An 18,492-nucleotide genomic window follows, 5' to 3' on the forward strand; every position below is an offset into this window, starting at 1 on the left:
CCACAGTGGGACGCCTGGGTGGCTCAGTTGGTTGGACAACTGCCTTTGGCTCAGGTCATGATCTCGGAGTCCCGGGATCAAGTCCTGCATCAGGCTCCCAGCTCCACGGGGAGTCTGCTTCTTTCTCTGCCCTTCTCCTCACTCATGCTCTCTCTCACTGTCTTGCTCTCAGATAAATAAATAAAATCTTTTAAAAAATGATAAAAAAAACCTCTACACAGTGCATGAATAAAGAGAATATACCTCAATATCATAAAAACCATCTATAAAAATCCCACAGCTGATACGATTTTCAACATGGAAAAACTAGGAGCTTTTCCGTTAAGATCAGGAATAGGACAGGGATGTCCACTGTCACCACTGTTGTTCAACATCGTACTAGAGGTCTCTAACCTCAGCAATCAGACAACAGAAAGAAATAAAAGGCACTCAAACTGGCAAAGAAAAAGTCAAACTCTCACTCCTTGTAGATAACATAATACTTTATGTAGAAAACCCAAAATAGTTCACTTTTGCCCTTGCTTCCCTTGCCTTTGGCATTGTTCAACATATCAGATAAAGGACTAGTTTCCAGAATCTATAAAGAACTTAGCAAACTCAATACCCAAAGAACAAATAATCCAATCAAGAAATGGGCAGAGGACATGAACAGACATTTCTGCAAAGAAGACATCCAGATGGCCAACAGACACATGAAAGAGTGCTCCATATCACTTGGCATCAGGGAAATACAAATCAAAACCACAATGAGATATCACCTCACACCAGTCAGAATGGCTAAAATCAACAAGTCAGGAAATGCAGATGCTGGCGAGGATGCAGAGAAAGGGGAACCCTCCTACACTGTTGGTGGGAATGCAAGCTGGTGCAGCCACTCTGGAAAACAGCATGGAGGTTCCTCAAAATGTTGAAAATAGAACTGCCCTATGACCCAGCAATTGCACTATTGGGTATTTACCCTAAAGATACAAACGTAGTGATCCAAAGGGGCACGTGCCCGCGAATGTTTATAGCAGCAATGTCCACAATAGCCAAACTATGGAAAGAACCTAGATGTCCATCAACAGATGAATGGATCAAGAAGATGTGGTATATATACACAATGGAATACTATGCAGCCATCAAAAGAAATGAAATCTTGCCATTTGCGACAACATGGATGGAACTGGAGCGTATCATGCTTAGTGAAATAAGTCAAGCAGAGAAAGACAACTATCATATGATCTTCCTGATATGAGGAAGTGGTGATGCAACATGGGGGCTTAAGTGTGTAGGAGAAGAATAAATGAAAGAAGATGGGATTGGGAGGGAGACAAACCATAAGTGACTCTTAATCTCACAAAACAAACTGAGGGTTGCTTGGGGGGAGGGGGTTTGGGATAAGGGCATCGGATTATGAACATTGGGGAGGGTATGTGCTGTGGTGAGTGCTGTGAAGTGTGTAAACCTGGTGATTCACAGACCTGTACCCCTGGGGATAAAAATACATGTTTATAAAAAATAAAAAATTTATAATCATCCCAAAAAAAAAAAAAAAAGAAAACCCAAAATATTCCACCCCAAAATTGCTAGAACTCATACAGGAATTCAGTGAAGTGTCAGGATATAAAATCAATGCACAGAAATCAATTGCATTTCTATACACTAACAATGAGATAGAAAAAAAGAAATTAAGGAAACAATCCCATTTACAATTGCACCAAAAACATTTATTTAGGAATAAACCTAAATAAAGAGGTAAAGGATTTGTACTCTAAAAGCTATAGAATACTTATGAAAGAAATTGAGGAAGACACAAAGAAATGGAAAAGCATTCCATGCTCATGCATTGGAAGAATAAAATATTGTTATAATGTCTACACTACCTAGAGTAGTCTGTACATTCAGTGCAATTCCTATCAAAATACCATAGACACAAAGCTGGAACAAATAATTCTAAAATTCGTATGGAACCAAAACAAAACAAAACAAAACCAAAGAGCCAGAGGAATGTTGAAAAAAAAAATCAGAATTGGTGGCATCACAATTCCAGACTTCAAGCTATATTGCAAAACTATAATCATCAAGACAATATGCTGCTAGCACAGAAACTGACACATAGATTGGTGGATCAGAATAGAGAACCCAGAAATGGACCCTTAATTCTTTGTTCAACTAATTTTCAACAAAGCAAGAAGGAATATCCAGTGGAAAAAAGAATAGTATTTTGAATATACAGTGTTGGGAAAATTGGAAAACATCGTGTACGCTGGACCATTTTCTTACACCATACACAAAAATAAACTCAAAGTGAATGAAAGACTTAAACGTGAGACAGGAATCCATTAAAATCCTTAAGGGGAACACAGGCAGCAATATCGTAAACCTCAGCTGCAGAAAAGTCAAGGGAAAGAAAAGCAAAAATAAATTATTGGGACTTCATCAAGATAAAAAACTTCTTCATAGCAAAGGAAATAGACAACATAACTAGAAGGTAACCTATGAAAAGGGAGAAGATATTTGCAAATGACATATCAGATAAAGGGCTGGTATGAACATCACTCGGCATCAGGGAAATGCAAATCAGAACCACAGTGAGCTACCACCTCACACCAGACAGAATGGCTAAAATTGAAAAGTCAGGATACAACAAATATTGACAAGAATGTAGAGAAAGGAACCCTCTTACACTTGTGGTAGGAATGCAAGCTGGTGCAGCCACTCTAGAAAACAGTATGGAGATTCTTCAAGAAATTAAAAATAGACCTACCCTATGACCCAGCAATTGCACTACTAGTATTTATCCCAAAGATACAAATGTAATGATTCAAAGGCTCATATACACCCCAGTGTTTATAGCAGCAATATTCACAATAGCCAAACCGTGGAAAGAGCCAAGATGTCCATCAACAGATGAATGGATAAAGATGTGATTATATATATATGATATATATCATATATATTAATATGTATGTGTGTGTATATATATAATATATATTTCCTATATTTTCCATATATATATATATATATATATATATATATATATATATATGAAAACTGAACGGGTAGTCATCACAGAGGGAGAAAACCATGAAAGACTCTTAACTATAGAAAAGAAAGAGGGTTGCTGGAGGCTGGCTAGCTGGGTAGGGGGATAGTGTAGTTTGGTGATGGGCCCTAAGGAGGGCATGTGATGTGATGAGCACTGGGTGTTATATGCAGCTGATGAATTACTGAACTCTGCCTCTGAATCTAATGACATACTATATGTTGGCTAATTGAATTTAGATTAAAAAAAGAAATAATGAAAAATAAAAAAAAATAAGTTTATTAAGGTGGACTCTAATTCAATATAACTGGTGTTAATATAAGAAGAGGAAATTTGGACACAGATGGGTACAGAAGTAAGACCATGTGAAGACACAAGGGAGAAGATGGCCATCTACAAGCCAAGTAAAGAAATCTCAGAAGAAACCAGCTGCACCAACACCTTAATCTTGGACTTCTAGCCTACAGAACTGTGAGAAAATATATTTCTCTTGTTTAAGCCAGTCTGTGGTACTTTATTATGACAGCCCTAGAAAGCTGATATACAAGGTACGCCATTTTATAATCTTTAACTTTTTAACCAATTTGTCTATTTATATGTTTAATTGGTTTTTAGGAGACAGCATAGAGTTGGGTTTATGCTTTATAGCCAGTCTGACACTCTTTACCTACTATTGGATATTTAACTCATTTATATTTATTTGATAATTCATACAGTTAGGCTTAAGTCTGTAATCTTGCTGATTTTATACTTGTCTCACTTATTTACTTTTTTCCTTCTTTTCTCTGTCTTTTTTTTGGATTTAGAACTTTTTATGATTTGATTTTGTCTTCTTTGTTGGCTTATTAAATTTGGCTATTTTTTAGTGATTGGTTTAGGGTGTGTAGAACATGTCTTTAACTTAATACAGTCTAGCTTTAAGTGCTATCATTTCCCAAGAATCCTACAACAATATATTTCTATTTCTCCCCCTTCTGGTAATGACAATACTGTCATACATTTTGCTTTACATATTTTATGCGATCCACACCACATGTCAAATTTTAAAAAATCAGTGATATCTTAAAGATATTTATGTGGTGTCCATTTTCAGCTCTCTTTTTCCTCTGTGGTGATCTTTTTTTTTTTTAATTTGTTATTTCTTTCACTTTAAGGTCTTCCTTATAGTGTGGCTCTGTTTGAGAAAATTCTTTCACCTTTCATATGGCTGCAAAAACGTATTTTTTCAATTTAATTTTTGTATTTTCTGTTGTTGAGTATTTTGTATCAGTATTTTGAGGTGTCACTCTGTCTTCCTGATTACATTGTTTTAGCAAGAAATCCATTACCATCCTTATCTTTGTTCTTCTGTATGTTTCTCTGGCTGCTTTGAAGGTTTCCTTTTTTTTTTTTATTGTGGTAAAATATACATAATATAAAATTAACCTTTTTAATCATTTTTAAGTGCATAGTTGTTGTTTTTTTTTTAACATGAAGTACATTCACATTGTTGTGCAACCATCATTGTGGTTTATTTCTAGAATATTTTTATCATCCCCAACTGAAATTCTGTAACCAATAAGCAATAATTTTCCTTCCCCCATTCTTCCAACACCTGGCAGCCACCACTCTATTTTTTGTTTTATGTACGTGGCTAACCTAGGAACCTCAAACACTATATCCTTTAGTGGTTAGCTTATTTCACTTAGTATCATGTTTTCAAGTTTCATCCATGTGTCAATATTTCCTTCCTCTTTAAGGTTGAATAATAGTAGATTTTATACGTTATGTTTTTGTTTTTGTTTCATTTTATTTTGAAAAGATTTTGGTTACTTTCTGTTCAAATATATGTTTATGACATGTTAAGTTTGTTAGATATTATTATATTTATTAAATGTAATATTTATTTTAATAAGTAATACATTTATAAATAATTGAAATAATAGTAAATTTAATGTCATATATAACTATGTATGTCTATTACTATGTCTTCAAGTTTACCAATCTTTTTTTTTTAAGATTTTATTTACTTAATTTGAGAGAGAGAGAGAGCATGAGAAGTGGGAGGGTAAGAGGAAGATGCACACTCCCTGCCGAGCAGGGAGTCCGATGCAGGACTCCATCCTGGGACTCCAGGATCATGACCTGAGTGGAAGGCAGTCGCTTAACCAACTGAGCCATCCAGGCATCCCTACCAATCTCTTTTTATGTAATGTCCATCTATCCACTACACTTTATTTTTAATCCCAGATGTTTTATTGTTCATCTCTAGATGTTTTATTTTTATATTTTATTCCAACTCCCATACTTTAACTTAACTTTTAGATCATAGAATGCAGTTATAATAGGCTGTTTTAATGTCCTCATCTTCTAGTTCTAACTTTTTTATCAGTTTGGGGTCTGCTGTTATTGGTTATTTTATCTTCTTGTGATATATTTTCTTGTCATTTAGCATGCCTGGTTATTCTTGACTGGTTGCCAGATATTCTGATGTTTAAGTTTAGGATGCTGGATATTTTGTTTTATAATTAACGTTCTTGATTTTAGTTAATATTCTTGAGTTTATAATTAATATTCTTTAGTGCATTTAAGGTATTTATAAATAATTTTATCCTTTTAAGTTTTGCTTTTGAGATTTTTTAGGCAAGACAAGACTGGTGTTTAGTTTAGCTAATTATTCACCTCTATGATGTCAAGATTCTTCTGGATAGTCTATCCAATGACCTTTGATTTATAAGGTTTTAAAACTGGGTAGTAGAGACAGACATCGCTGCTATGCCTGAGTGGGTATTGAGCATTGTTATTTCTCATTCTTTGGGGTGATTCTCTAGCCTCATATTGTTTCCTCCCATGCATCCACTGATCAGTGGTCTGCTAAATACTTGAAGGGTACCGAGACAGTGCAGATCTCCATCATTCTGTATGCAGAAGAATCCTCTCTAGTATTCTTCTCTGTGAATTACATCTGTCTTAGTTTCCCTGGACGCTTTAATTATGTTTCTTCAACTCAGAAGTGTGCTAGGATGTACCTGGTTCCTCTTCCTGAGTAATCCCTGAAAAGTTTTTAAGGCAGTAAGCTTTTCATTCAAAGGGCACATTATATTTGTTTTCTGTTGTTCAGTGATTACTGTCTTTTGCTGCCTAGTATACAGTGTCTTGAAAACCATTGTTTCATCTGTTTTGTCCAATTATTTGGTGGTTTTAAGCAGGAGGGTAAATCTAGTATGTATTAGTCCATCTTAGCCAGAAAAGGAATTTTTTGTTTGTTTGCTTTTTATTTATCTCTTAGTTGGATGATAAGAATACTCTTAGTTTTTGCAAGGGAAAATATGTGATATGTTTTATGAATCCTTGCCTACATGAATATGTCTCTAAAAGTTTTTTAACTCATGAAAAGAAGAATTACTTAACTGGGCATAAAAATGCTTGGGTCCCATCATTTGGCACTAAACATTTCTTGGAGTCATATTATATTGCCTTCTGTTAGACTATTTCAAAGAAAATCTTGAGCCTGATTTCCTTCATTTTTAGATATATTCTCTGTATTTTATTGTGAAATAATACTTTACTTTATGTACCCCATTTTAGAAGGCAAATTTAAAATTTTATTTTAAGTAAACTCTATGCCACACCTAGGGCTCAAAATCACCACCCTAAGATCAAGAGTTGTTTGTTCCACCAACTAAGCCAACCAGATGCCCCAACAGGCCAGTTTTAATTTTTTTTTAATTCTTTCTTTGATAGAAACCACTTACATCTCTAAGTAATTTGATGATATTCTGGATATTTTAGATTTAAGGATTATCGATTTACTATTGAAGGTGTTGATGTACTGTTTTTTCATCCCTCACTATAACCAAAACAAATATAATTCCCATCTTCCTACCTCCCCTGTATTGTAATATTCAAATTCTAGTTTTTTCAATACTATGTTTATTAGGACTTTATAAACTCCACTTAGAGATGAAATATGTAAAGTCCTATAATTAATTTTCTTGGAGGACTTTTTGATTTTCCTAGAGTATAGATTTTCTTTCCTTGCTTATATGCCTGTTTGTTTAGTTTTTTCAATGTATTTGTCCCTAATCTCTCCTCAAGTTGTATAAATATTTGCTTAATGCATTAAAAAATATCAGGAATTCTGTCAATTTTAACTATATGGAAGTATTCCCGTAAATTTTTATGTGTTCCAATCTGGTTGATTTATTTTGAGATGCACTGTACAAATGTGATCTTGAAGGTCTCTTTTGTATTTCTGTTTCCATTGTATTTCTTTCTCTTCCCCCTTTTTAAAAAAATGTATTCCTTTATTTTTGTGGAGAACATTCTCCAGTGGCTTCCTCAGAAAACTTTCTTTGGAGATAATATATTTAATATCTTGCATTTCTTATACTGTATTTTACTACTCACTGATAATTTGTTTAGGTCAAGAATTCTAGGTTGGAAATCAATTGCTCTACAAAGCTAGAAGGCAGAGCTACTGTTGAAAGTCTGATAGCATCATTCTCTTAATCTCTTGCAGGAAGCCTATTTTTATTTTCTGTTTCTCTTTAAAGCCTTTTGGATTAACTCTTTGCTCTTATGATCTGAAACATCATGGAGATATTGTTATCTTGAGTCTATTTTCATCCATGGTTTGAGGTTTTCATCCAGTGAATCCTGTCTACACATTTATGTTCTTCTATTTTGAGGCACTTAAAAGAAGGATTCCTTGATTATTTTTCTCCTCATTTTAAAATTATTTCATCTTTTAGAAATTCATTGTTTTTACCTTAGACTTCCTGGACTGATCTGCTATTTTTTTTTGTATTGTCTCTCTTTTCATATTTGTGTTTTTTTCCCCTCCTTTTTAAAAGATTCCTTCAACCTCATAATCCAGTCCTTCTAAATTTTTCATTTCTGCTACCATTTTTCTTATTTACAGTGTATATTTTCTGTTTTTTATGCTTTTGTAATGCACCACCCAGATACCCCTCTTGGGGTATGTTTAGATCAGGGAATTTTGTTTTTCTTTACTTTATTGTACACTGTTACAGTGCACTGATATTCTTGGGCCAGCTATGTGTGTATTGTTCCGTGTATATTCTCCCACTCTGTTTTCTTCTCTCTCACCATTTATCTTTATTTCCATTCTTTCTTCTGGTATCTAAGAGTTTCTCAAATCATCATTGACATCTGTGATTTAGCTCCCTAAAATGTATGTTATGGCTTTTAATGCTTCTATTCCAAAATCTAATTTTATTATTGAAAATTGTTTCCTCAGCTCACTTTTCATAGTGTGTTCTTTCATTTCTTCTTCTTTTCTTGACTGTCTGCTCTTGTTTCTGCAACTTTTTTATTATATTCCATTAAGAAGAACTCAGAAAAAGTCTGTATTCTCTATGAAGACTATAGTTGTGTTTTGTTTGGCTACATAACTTCTTCTTGTCATTCATTTGATTTATTGGAAATCAACATGGTAGGAAAGAAAATAAGGAATAGAGGGAGGAAGGGAGGAAAGAAAGAAATGTAAAAAAAATTCCCCAAATTGCCAGGGGCATGTAGATGGCTTAGTTGGTTAAGTGTCCAACTCTTGATTTCTGCTCAGGACATGAGCTCAGGGTCCTAGGGTGGAGCCCTGCATTAGTTGAGCTCTGTGCTTGGCAGGGACTCTGCTTGAGGATTCTCTCTCTCCTGTCCCTTCCCCACATGCATTCTCTATCTTTCTCTCTCTCACACAAATAAATAAATCTTTAAAATTCCGCAGATTGCCAGAATCAGAAATCTAGTAAAAATAAGGCCATACTCATGTTTGACATTTAGATGGTGCTGATTAGTGTCTGTCTCTTTAGACATAGTCTATATTGGCCATGTTCCTCATTCTTTCTACCTGCTATTGCCCTTTGAAATTTTGACAAGACTATACTGGTCTCTGCAGATATTGAAATAGCTAGCTTTGTGTAGACTACTGAATTGTCATACATATATACGTGTGTGTGTGTGCGCACAAATGTGCATGTGCACATGTGTATGTGTTTGTGCACACAATAACATGCACATCTTTTTCTTTTGGTTCCTGCAGTTGAAGAAGTAGTGTACTATGTTCTTCCTCAGATTCTTCCAGTCTTTTCTTTCTTATATTCTGTAGTATTTTTTTCTATACGTTTCTAGTTGTTATTTTTTCTCTCTACTCATCCTTGAATGAGAAGAGAACTTTTTAATTCAGTATCTGTCCACAGGCAGGTTATGTGGCCATTTTTTTGACTCTGTTCACTAACACGTGAGAGATGCTAGAATTCCTTCCTCTCCTCTAGAGTTGTAGGGCATGGTGATGGGCATTCTTTCTTGCCCAGTTTCTATACCCTGGAGACTGTACTTGACAACTTTTCTCCTACTTTACAAGATCTCATACACTGATTTGTTCATTAATGCTCTGGACTGGAGTCCAGGAAAAAGTATAAACTCCAAAATGCACTTCCAGGAATCTTCTTATTCCTTGCTTCTACCTAAGGTGATTCACATCTAGGGATAATGTATATGAGAATTAATGTGTCCAAATCCACAATATTTACAGAAATTTGTCTAAAACTAATTAAGCCTCCCTTTTTTAATTAAAAAAAAAAGTTTTTATGTTATCAGTATGGTTTCTTATTTGATTCCTGGTCATGATATAATTGCATTTACCCATGATTAGAATTATATATAAAGATAATATGCCTCTCAAATATACAATTCTATGTCCTATAGTAATTCCTGTTATCATTTTTCTATAATTATTTAATTATCTTCAATTCTATAAAGTTATAAATGTATAATGTTTAAATCACTGTTTCTTATTCTCACATTTAGGACTCACGGGTAGTATTTTTTTAATTAAATTAATTTATTTATTTTCAGAAAAACAGTATTCATTATTTTTTCACCACACCCAGTTCTCCATGCAATCTGTGCCCTCTATAATACCCACCACCTGGTACCCCAACCTCCCACCCCCGCCCGCCACTTCAAACCCGTCAGATTGTTTTTCAGAGTCCATAGTCTCTCATGATTCACCTCCCCTTCCAATTTACCCCAACACCCTTCTCCTCTCTAACACCCCTTGTCCTCCATGCTATTTGTTATGCTCCACAAATAAGTGAAACCATATGATAGTTGACTCTCTCTGTTTGACTTATTTCACTCAGCATAATCTCTTCCAGTCCCATCCATGTTGCTACAAAAGTTGGGTATTGATCCTTTCTGATGGAGGCATAATACTCCATAGTGTATATGGACCACATCTTTTTTATCCATTCATCCGTCTAAGGGCATCTTGGTTCTTTCCATAGTTTGGCGACCATGGCCATTGCTGCTATCTCCAATCAAGACATACAAATGGCTATCAGACACATGAAAAAATGTTCATCATCACTAGCCCTCAGGGAGATTCAAATTAAAACCACATTGAGATATCACCTTACACCAGTTAGAATGGCCAAAATTAACAAAACAGGAAACAACATGTGTTGGAGGCGATGTGGAGAAAGGGGAACCCTCTTACACTGTTGGTGGGAATGCAAGTTGGTGCAGCCTCTTTGGAGAACAGTGTGGAGATTCCTCAAGAAATTAAAAATAGAACTTCCCTATGACCCTGCAATTGCATTCCTGGGTATTTACCCCAAAGATACAGATGTCATGAAAAATCACGGGTAGTATTTAAAAATTAAAGAAACAGTATCATGACCAGAATATTTCCTAACTTAGGATCCATGAATGATAAGGGGTGGTACGTATTCCCAGGTGAACTTGGAAGTATGTGAGCTTTGTGTTAGTACCTCCTGCTGCTGGGTTTATGATGTCGGCAAGAAAAGCCTTGCAGAGATTAATGAGGGATGATCCCTAGCAGTTATTTTGAAAGTAATGATTTTGCTTATTTACATTCAACAAAGCCAAATCAATCTGCAAACAGAAGTAGGGAGTCCGCCTTTCTTTGTGTTTAAACGTCTGTATTCCAGTTTCATTTGCTGGAGTGACCAATCACATGGAACTGGGCAAAAAACAAAAACTGTTATATAATTGCAGAGATAAGAACTTTATTTGTCAAATTTCCTTTGTTTCTTTTAGCTGAATAATATAATGAACACTTTTATATTTAAAGGAAAAAATAACTGAAAAACAGATGCTAAGCAAAGAGAAACTGTGCTTAAGTTCTCCCTGAAACTTTAAGGACACAAAACCAACAGGATTATTAATTTCCTAAAAATGTCAGTTTATGAAAATAACTATATTTTCTGAGTTTACCTTTATTATTCTCACCATTGAAAATGCAGGTGGTTCAACTTATCATTTCAGGTCTTGAATAAGGGGGGGCACTTGGGTGGCATAATCCATTGGGTCTCCAACTCTCAATTTCAGCTCAGACTATACTCTCAGTGTTGTGAGATCAACCCTGTGTTAGGATATGCACTGAGTGGGGAGTTTGCTTATCTCTCCCTCTGCCCCCATCTCACATGCTTTCCTTTCCCTATCTCTCAAATAAATAAATAAATAAATCTTAAAAAATGTAGGGGTGCCTGGGTGGCTCAGTTGGTTGGACATCTGCCTTGGCGCAGGTCATGATCCCAGGAGCCTGGGATGGAGCCCTGCATTAGGCTCCCTGCTGTTTGGAGAGTCTGCTTCTCTCTTTTTATCTTCCTCTGCCTCTCTCCCTGCTTGTGCTCATATGCACTCACTCTCTCAAATAAATAAATGGAATCTTAACAAAAAAAAAAAAACATACATACATATATATGAAATAAAATCTTGGGTAAAGAGAGAAAGTTCTGTTTTGGAAAAGAGAAAAAAAATGTTTACCAATAAAAAAAATATTTTTTTTTCTCATTTGCAACTAGGTTTATAGCCCTGTCAGTAAATTCTGATCACTTATTTGGATTTTCCAAGATATGTCTTCAGAGACAAAATGTGTACCCTTTTCATTCCTTGATGCTTTGTGCTTACTAAAATGCATAACATTTGGAGACCACCTGGACCATCAGGTAGAAGGCATGTATTTGTGATCAGGGAGTAAACAGTGGGAATGATTGCTTAACTCTCGAATGGTTATGTTTGGATTTCACTTATATGTGAGAGAAATAAGTTTCTCTTATTTTTTTTTTTCAGGTGTTGTTGTTGTTGTTTTGGTCAATTGCATTCAAACCTGTATTTCTGCCTGATGCAAAGTTTTTCACCCTTTATCCTATTTTTTCAAATCTTATCTTTTTTTCTATTACTAAAGTCCAGCCAGATTAGATGTTCAGCATTCCTTTAGTAAGCATTATGCCTTTTCAGGTTTGACCTTTTGCTCAATCTACTCTTTCTGCATGACACAAGATATTCCCTGGTCTGTCTGTCTGGAATTCCTAAACACATTTCAGCTTTCTTACATCACAGTGGAGTGATCTTTCTCTAAATTCCTATATTATCATTCTATGGAATTTTTCATAGATAATAAGCTTCTTGAGGGATGGAATCAGTTTATTGCAACAAATAACAGTGAGCACCTGTTAAATGTCAGGCATTAAGATAGAGATGATTGAAGTAAGAGACAATAGAGACTGTCTTTGCCCACAAAAGAAGGTATTTTTACAAATACATTTTTTCAAAAACTAAAACATGAACACAGTATAATGAAAAACACTTTGTAGAATTACAAATGAAAAAGTAATCAATTCTTCTGAGGATGGATGGGAAGGAAGTCCCAAATGATTTTTCTGAGCAGATGATATTTGGGCTGACCTCAAAGGATCAATATGCATTTATTTAGGAGGCAATGTAGAGGAAACTGTATGATGAAGGTGAAAAAAAGCTCTGCACCTTGAGAGAGATCTGGATATCCAGCAGGTAACAGGTGTTGATTTTGTGAAGAAGAGTGTTGGAAGAAATAAATGCTGCTCTTCATTTGAAAAGAAAGAACTGAAAATGAATGTGAGCATGGGACAAAGAAACAAGTGCTTAACATTTATATACTTTTGTGGGGTTTTTTCATAAAAAAGGAAATATCTGAAGAAGATAAATAGATTAAATGGGGGCAATTAATGTGGTCAGACTATCCAAAGTGGCAACACATGAAACTGAGAAAATTGGAAATGGGTCACCATAAAAGATTATGAATGAATCGTAAAGAAGAAGAGACTGATTTGGCTAGCCTCTGGAGGGGGAGGGTTGTTGTTGGTGGTGGTTGTTTATAGATTTGGACCTATACTAAGTTTCTAAGAGAAAGTTGCTATAAGAATGTGGACTGGGAAATTAAGGTAAAGATTTAGAAGAGCAGTTGTGGAAAATTGGAAAGAGAAGAAAAGGAGTGGGGTAGGACAGAGGGGGATAGTGTGAGTATGTAGTTAAAGTGAAAAGCCAAAATATTCACACCTAGATTAGGAAGGAGACCAGGAGCTAGACTAATGGACTGAGGAAATAAGTAGTAGTGAAGAAACTAGAAATTTATTTAGATTGGATTTGGTGGGATTATCATACTTCTTTGCTTCTATCATACTTCTAATGCCTTCTATTAAGTGAGTTGTGATAAATGCTTATTGCATTAATATACTGTCATTCATGCTAAATTACCTTGTTTTTCTTATATTTTCATTTAAACTTTGTGAGTTCTTAGGGAAAAAGTAACAGGAAACAAGTTCTTCTCTAAAAGAGCTATGGGATATGGTGGCATAGGACAAATTTATCTCCATTTGTGGGTGTTCAGTAGAACCTCATGGGCTGAATTTAGTCAAAGTAACCTTCACTCTAGCTTTCTAAGAGGGTTGATAGGATTGACTATATCTCTTATTTAGCCTTTTTTATATATTTTTTTTCACTTACTTTGTGGACAAAGATGAGGTATATAGAGGAATATATAGATACAGCAAAGTGTAGTCTAAGTTGAGCATTAGGTAAACAGCCCAGAGGCTCAAAGATTTGTCACAATATGCGAGGCTTCCTGATATCACAGTATTGCTTCTTATTAGAAAAGATCTAGCGTTTATAGAAAGTGCCATTTAACGGACTGTAGCTCAGAGGGGAAAAAAAGCAATATTCCGGTAGGCTGCTTTTTGAAGCAATAAACACCTTTTATGTCATTTAATAATGGCTTGGATAGGTTTGAAGAACTATGTGTCAAGTATTCTGAAAACAAGGAATATAAGTTTGGTGAACTCTTTCAGTAATTTGAATCTTAAATCAACCAGCCACTGTGTCTTAAAGCAGCTTATTTTTTTCATTTAAGCTTGTGGGTAGAGTAGGGATAAAATTCTCAGGCCTATTGTTATTTCATTTATAGTTGATATGCATGATTAATATACATGACTGTTTTCTCCTTTTTATGGCATGTAGCAAGCCAGTATATGGTTTTAAGGGGAAAAAGAGGCTTATGTTTTCCATGTTTATAATAGACAAAACAAGCCATTTATAAATAAAACAGATCATAACCCCCACTGAGCTCTAGGCCAAAGACTAGTAATTTTTGTTTGGGTCACAAATGGTTGAACAGTTTAGTGTTTTCTTTCTTTCTTTTTTTTTTTTTCTTTTTTTCAGTTTACTGTTTAGAATATATGATTTAATGATCAATCTATGAACTATGGTCCAATAGAAATTTCTTTTTAAATTTGGGGTGTTTTGTTTGATTCTCATATTTGATTATTTTGAGGAATTTTTTTTCTGCTAAACTGCTTCCAGATTGGAAGTTAAAAATTTCCAATGATTTTAAGTCGTTGCATAATAAATAGGCTATTTCCTCCCTCACTATCTCAGCCTACTTTCATTTTCTTCATATTTCTTTACACATTTTTGTAAATTTGTTCATGATATAGGTTACCTCCCGAGAAATCCTAAGTATATAAATCAAGCTTCATGCAATGGTAATGTCATACATCAATCATTTCATAGGATATACCCATATTATTACTATATTTTGCATTCAAATAAACTAATTTTATTCAAAAATATTCACGCTGGTCTTTAAATTCAGGCTAGAAGTCTAGCTGCATGAGATTGTTATTAGTTTCTGGGTTAACTGCTGTCACCAGGAATGCTGAGATATCACTTAGCCCATAATCTCATTGGATTGAGTTGAGCACAAAAACAAAAACAACTTAAAGTAGAAAATAAGTGGATGAAATTTTGTTTTATTATGAAGATATATTATATATGAAGATTATCTCTATATAGATATATTTGGAATGGCCTTTTAAAAAAGATTTTATTTATTTGACAGAGAGAGAGAGAGAGAGCACAAGCCGGGGGAGCGGCAAGCAGAGGAGGAGGAAGAAGCAGGCTCCCTGCTGAGCAAGAAGCCTGATATGGGACTTAGTCCCATGACCCTAGGATCATGGCCTGAGCTAAAGGCAGACGCTTAACTGACTGAGCCACCCAGGTGCACCTGGAATGGCCTTTTAACAAAATAGGGTAATGATTAATACTTCATCTCATCTCCTTTGTTACAACATTAGTCAGAGATAATTCATTTAGTATTTGTGTGGAAAGATTAAATAATTTATGTATAGGTCTTGACTTTGGTTCTTTTTTCCTTTTCTGTTTGTTTTTTTTGTTTGTTTGTTTGTTTGTTTTGTTTTTCTTCTGTCAAACTAACATTGAAAAACTAAATGAGTAAGACTCTGATCTGATGGCAACTAAATTAAGAATAGATGAGTTATGAGTTACAATAGATGAGTTATAATAAGCAAAACCTCTATATCTCTCTATTAAGAATATGTGAATCTGATACTAATAAGGCAAGGTAGAGTGTATGTGCTTTTGTTTTTTCAAACACAACTGATTAAAACATTTTGAAGTATACTGCGTCTATATTTGTTTAGGGCTCAGAAAGATTTTGAAAGGTTATCTGATACATTGTTGAGATACATCTCAACTACCACACAGTGTCCTGTATAAGAGTTCTGTGGGTTCTAGAATGAAATATCCTAGATTTGAATCTCAGTTCTATTACTCAGTTGTGGGCCTGAATAATTATTTAATGTTTCCAGATCCATCTTATAGAGAAGTTGTGAATATTATGTCAAATATTTCATTTAAACTGGCTTCCAGAGTAAATTAATTTTTTGTTGGGGTAACATCTCTTGTGTAAATGCCTTGTAAAAGTAGGTTCCCTAGGGGGGCGTGAGTGGCTCAGTCATTAAGCATCTGCCTTCAGCTCAGGTCATGATCCCAGCATCCTGGGATGGAGCCCCACATTGGGCTTCTTCCTCAGAAGGGAACCTGCTTCTCCCTCTCCCTCTGCCTGCTGCTCCCCCTACTGTGCACTCTCTCTCTCTCTCTGTCAAATAAATAAATAAAATCTTTAAAAAAGAAAATAGATTCCCTAATACCACTCTTTATTTCCTCAAGCTAAAATTCCATGTGTTATCTAGTCTTAATTATTTCTACACATTTTGGGTTAGTATCTTTCATATGTCAAATTAAAACAAAAAATTATATATACTTATTTTCTCATCTTTCTCAATGAAAATTACCACTATTACTTACATTGTCGTTTTTACTATTGTACTTCTACTTTACTATTCTATTTCTGACCCTCTTATGAAACTTGACTTAGTGTGATTTTTAATTAGGGAACTTACTTAATTGAAATATTTTGACCCTAAACAGCAGTAAAACAGAAAGAAAAGAAGGTCTCCATACCCATATTTAACAGGGTAGGTGATTTAGACTAACTGCCCCATCAAAACAAGTGACAAATTTGAGTAAAATAATTTAAGATACGTTTTGAAAGCATTGAGGTACTGAGAGAATGTCAGCGATTACAAGACAATAATCTAAAAGAAAGCTATAACTAAGATAGGTAAGTGGACCAATGGAGATTTAATGAATCTAATGAAACTGAAGTTAGCATTTGATTGCCTTTCAGGACAAAAATGAGAGGGATCAATGCTTAGGGCCAGAAAAACACTATTAGGCAACACTTTATCAATGAAACAGGAGCTCTAAAAGGATGTATTTTCAGCCCAGGGATGAAACAAAATATACCTGCCTCCTCAGAGAGAAATAAAATATAAAAGCCATAGAAATTATAACCATAGTTCTAGTAATTTACAAATATGTAGTCAAAATTAGTATTATCTGAACATATTCAAAACCCTTATACCAAAAATTTGGTTTAAGATGTTCCCAGACTCATGGTACTCCGAGGTCTGTGGCAGAAAGAACCAAAATCATCTCTAGAGGAATACAGTTCATCCTTGTTCTTAATTTGCATGAATACTTCTTGGGGAAAATGATAAAATCATAGGAGAAAAAACAATACATGGCAACAAGTTACAATGAGTTGAAAATTAGTGGGGAAAAAACCAAAAAACAAAAAACAAAAAAACAGTAGAATCAGGCTTATAAATCTTCAAATTCTGAAATAATCAGATTATAAGCTAACAATAGTATATTTAAAAAGATAAAAAAAGAGGTTTGAATATATTTATAGAAAAATAAATCTTTAAAATAAGACCTGAAAATATAACAGTGGAAATTGAAAACCCGATGTACACATTTAAGTGCATACAGACACAGACAAAGAGAGAATTAGTGAATTGGAAGAAAGGTAAGAAGAAATTAAAAATACATAAAAGCAAAGGTCAGAAAGAAATATGAGAAAGCATAAGAAGCATGGAAGATAGAGTGAAAGTTTTAATCAGTTATACAGAAAGAGAAGGCAGTGAAAATGGGGCAGTAAGTAATACTTGATTACATATTTCCTGAAATTGTCCCAGAACTTGATGAAAGTCACTGAATAGATCTAGTCCATAGGATCTCAAGCAAGGGAAATAAAAAGAAATTCACACCTAGATGTATTGTCATAAAAACTACAGGTATAAAACAATAGGGCAGGGGTTACAAATTAGTTGTAAAGGAGTGACAGCTAATCTCTCAACAATCATGAAAGCTAGAAGACAGTGAAATAATTTCTTCAGTGTCCTGACAGAATATAATTATAAATGTGTTTTCTATATCCACCCAAAATATCTTAAACAAGGGAAAAATAATCAGCTCCTCCTACTCCAAAAACAAACAAAACAAAAAATAGACAGCTGTTTTCTTGTCTAATTAATTTAATCTATACTTCTGATAGGTGCATATTTTTTAGTATAAAAGGATTTAAAATCTACCTGATTTAGATGCTGATATCACTCAAAGATGTGGATGTCTCTCTTTCATCATAGAGATTAGTGGGACATAATCACAGTCATTATAGGTTGAATTCATTAATATTCTCCTAAAGGAAAATATGGTTCTAGAGCAGAATTGAAAAGATTCACTACTTTTCATGACACCTCTATATCCCCATGGAGTGTTTCTCTGGTTCTTGTGGTTGGTTAGATAAGCTATTTTAGGAATTGTGACAATGGAATAAAGGTCATATACTCATCCCTAGGATAGTATAGGCCAGTAAATTAAATGCTTTTTCATGGTCATAGACCACTCAGTGACCCATAACATGTTTGAGAGTAAGGATCAAAGTGTAAATAAATCAGAATGAACATGTAACCACCATA

This window comes from Mustela putorius, unplaced genomic scaffold (assembly GCF_011764305.1).
Source record: "Mustela putorius furo isolate JIRA1106 unplaced genomic scaffold, ASM1176430v1.1 tig00003898_pilon_pilon_pilon, whole genome shotgun sequence".
NCBI lineage: Eukaryota > Metazoa > Chordata > Mammalia > Carnivora > Mustelidae > Mustela > Mustela putorius.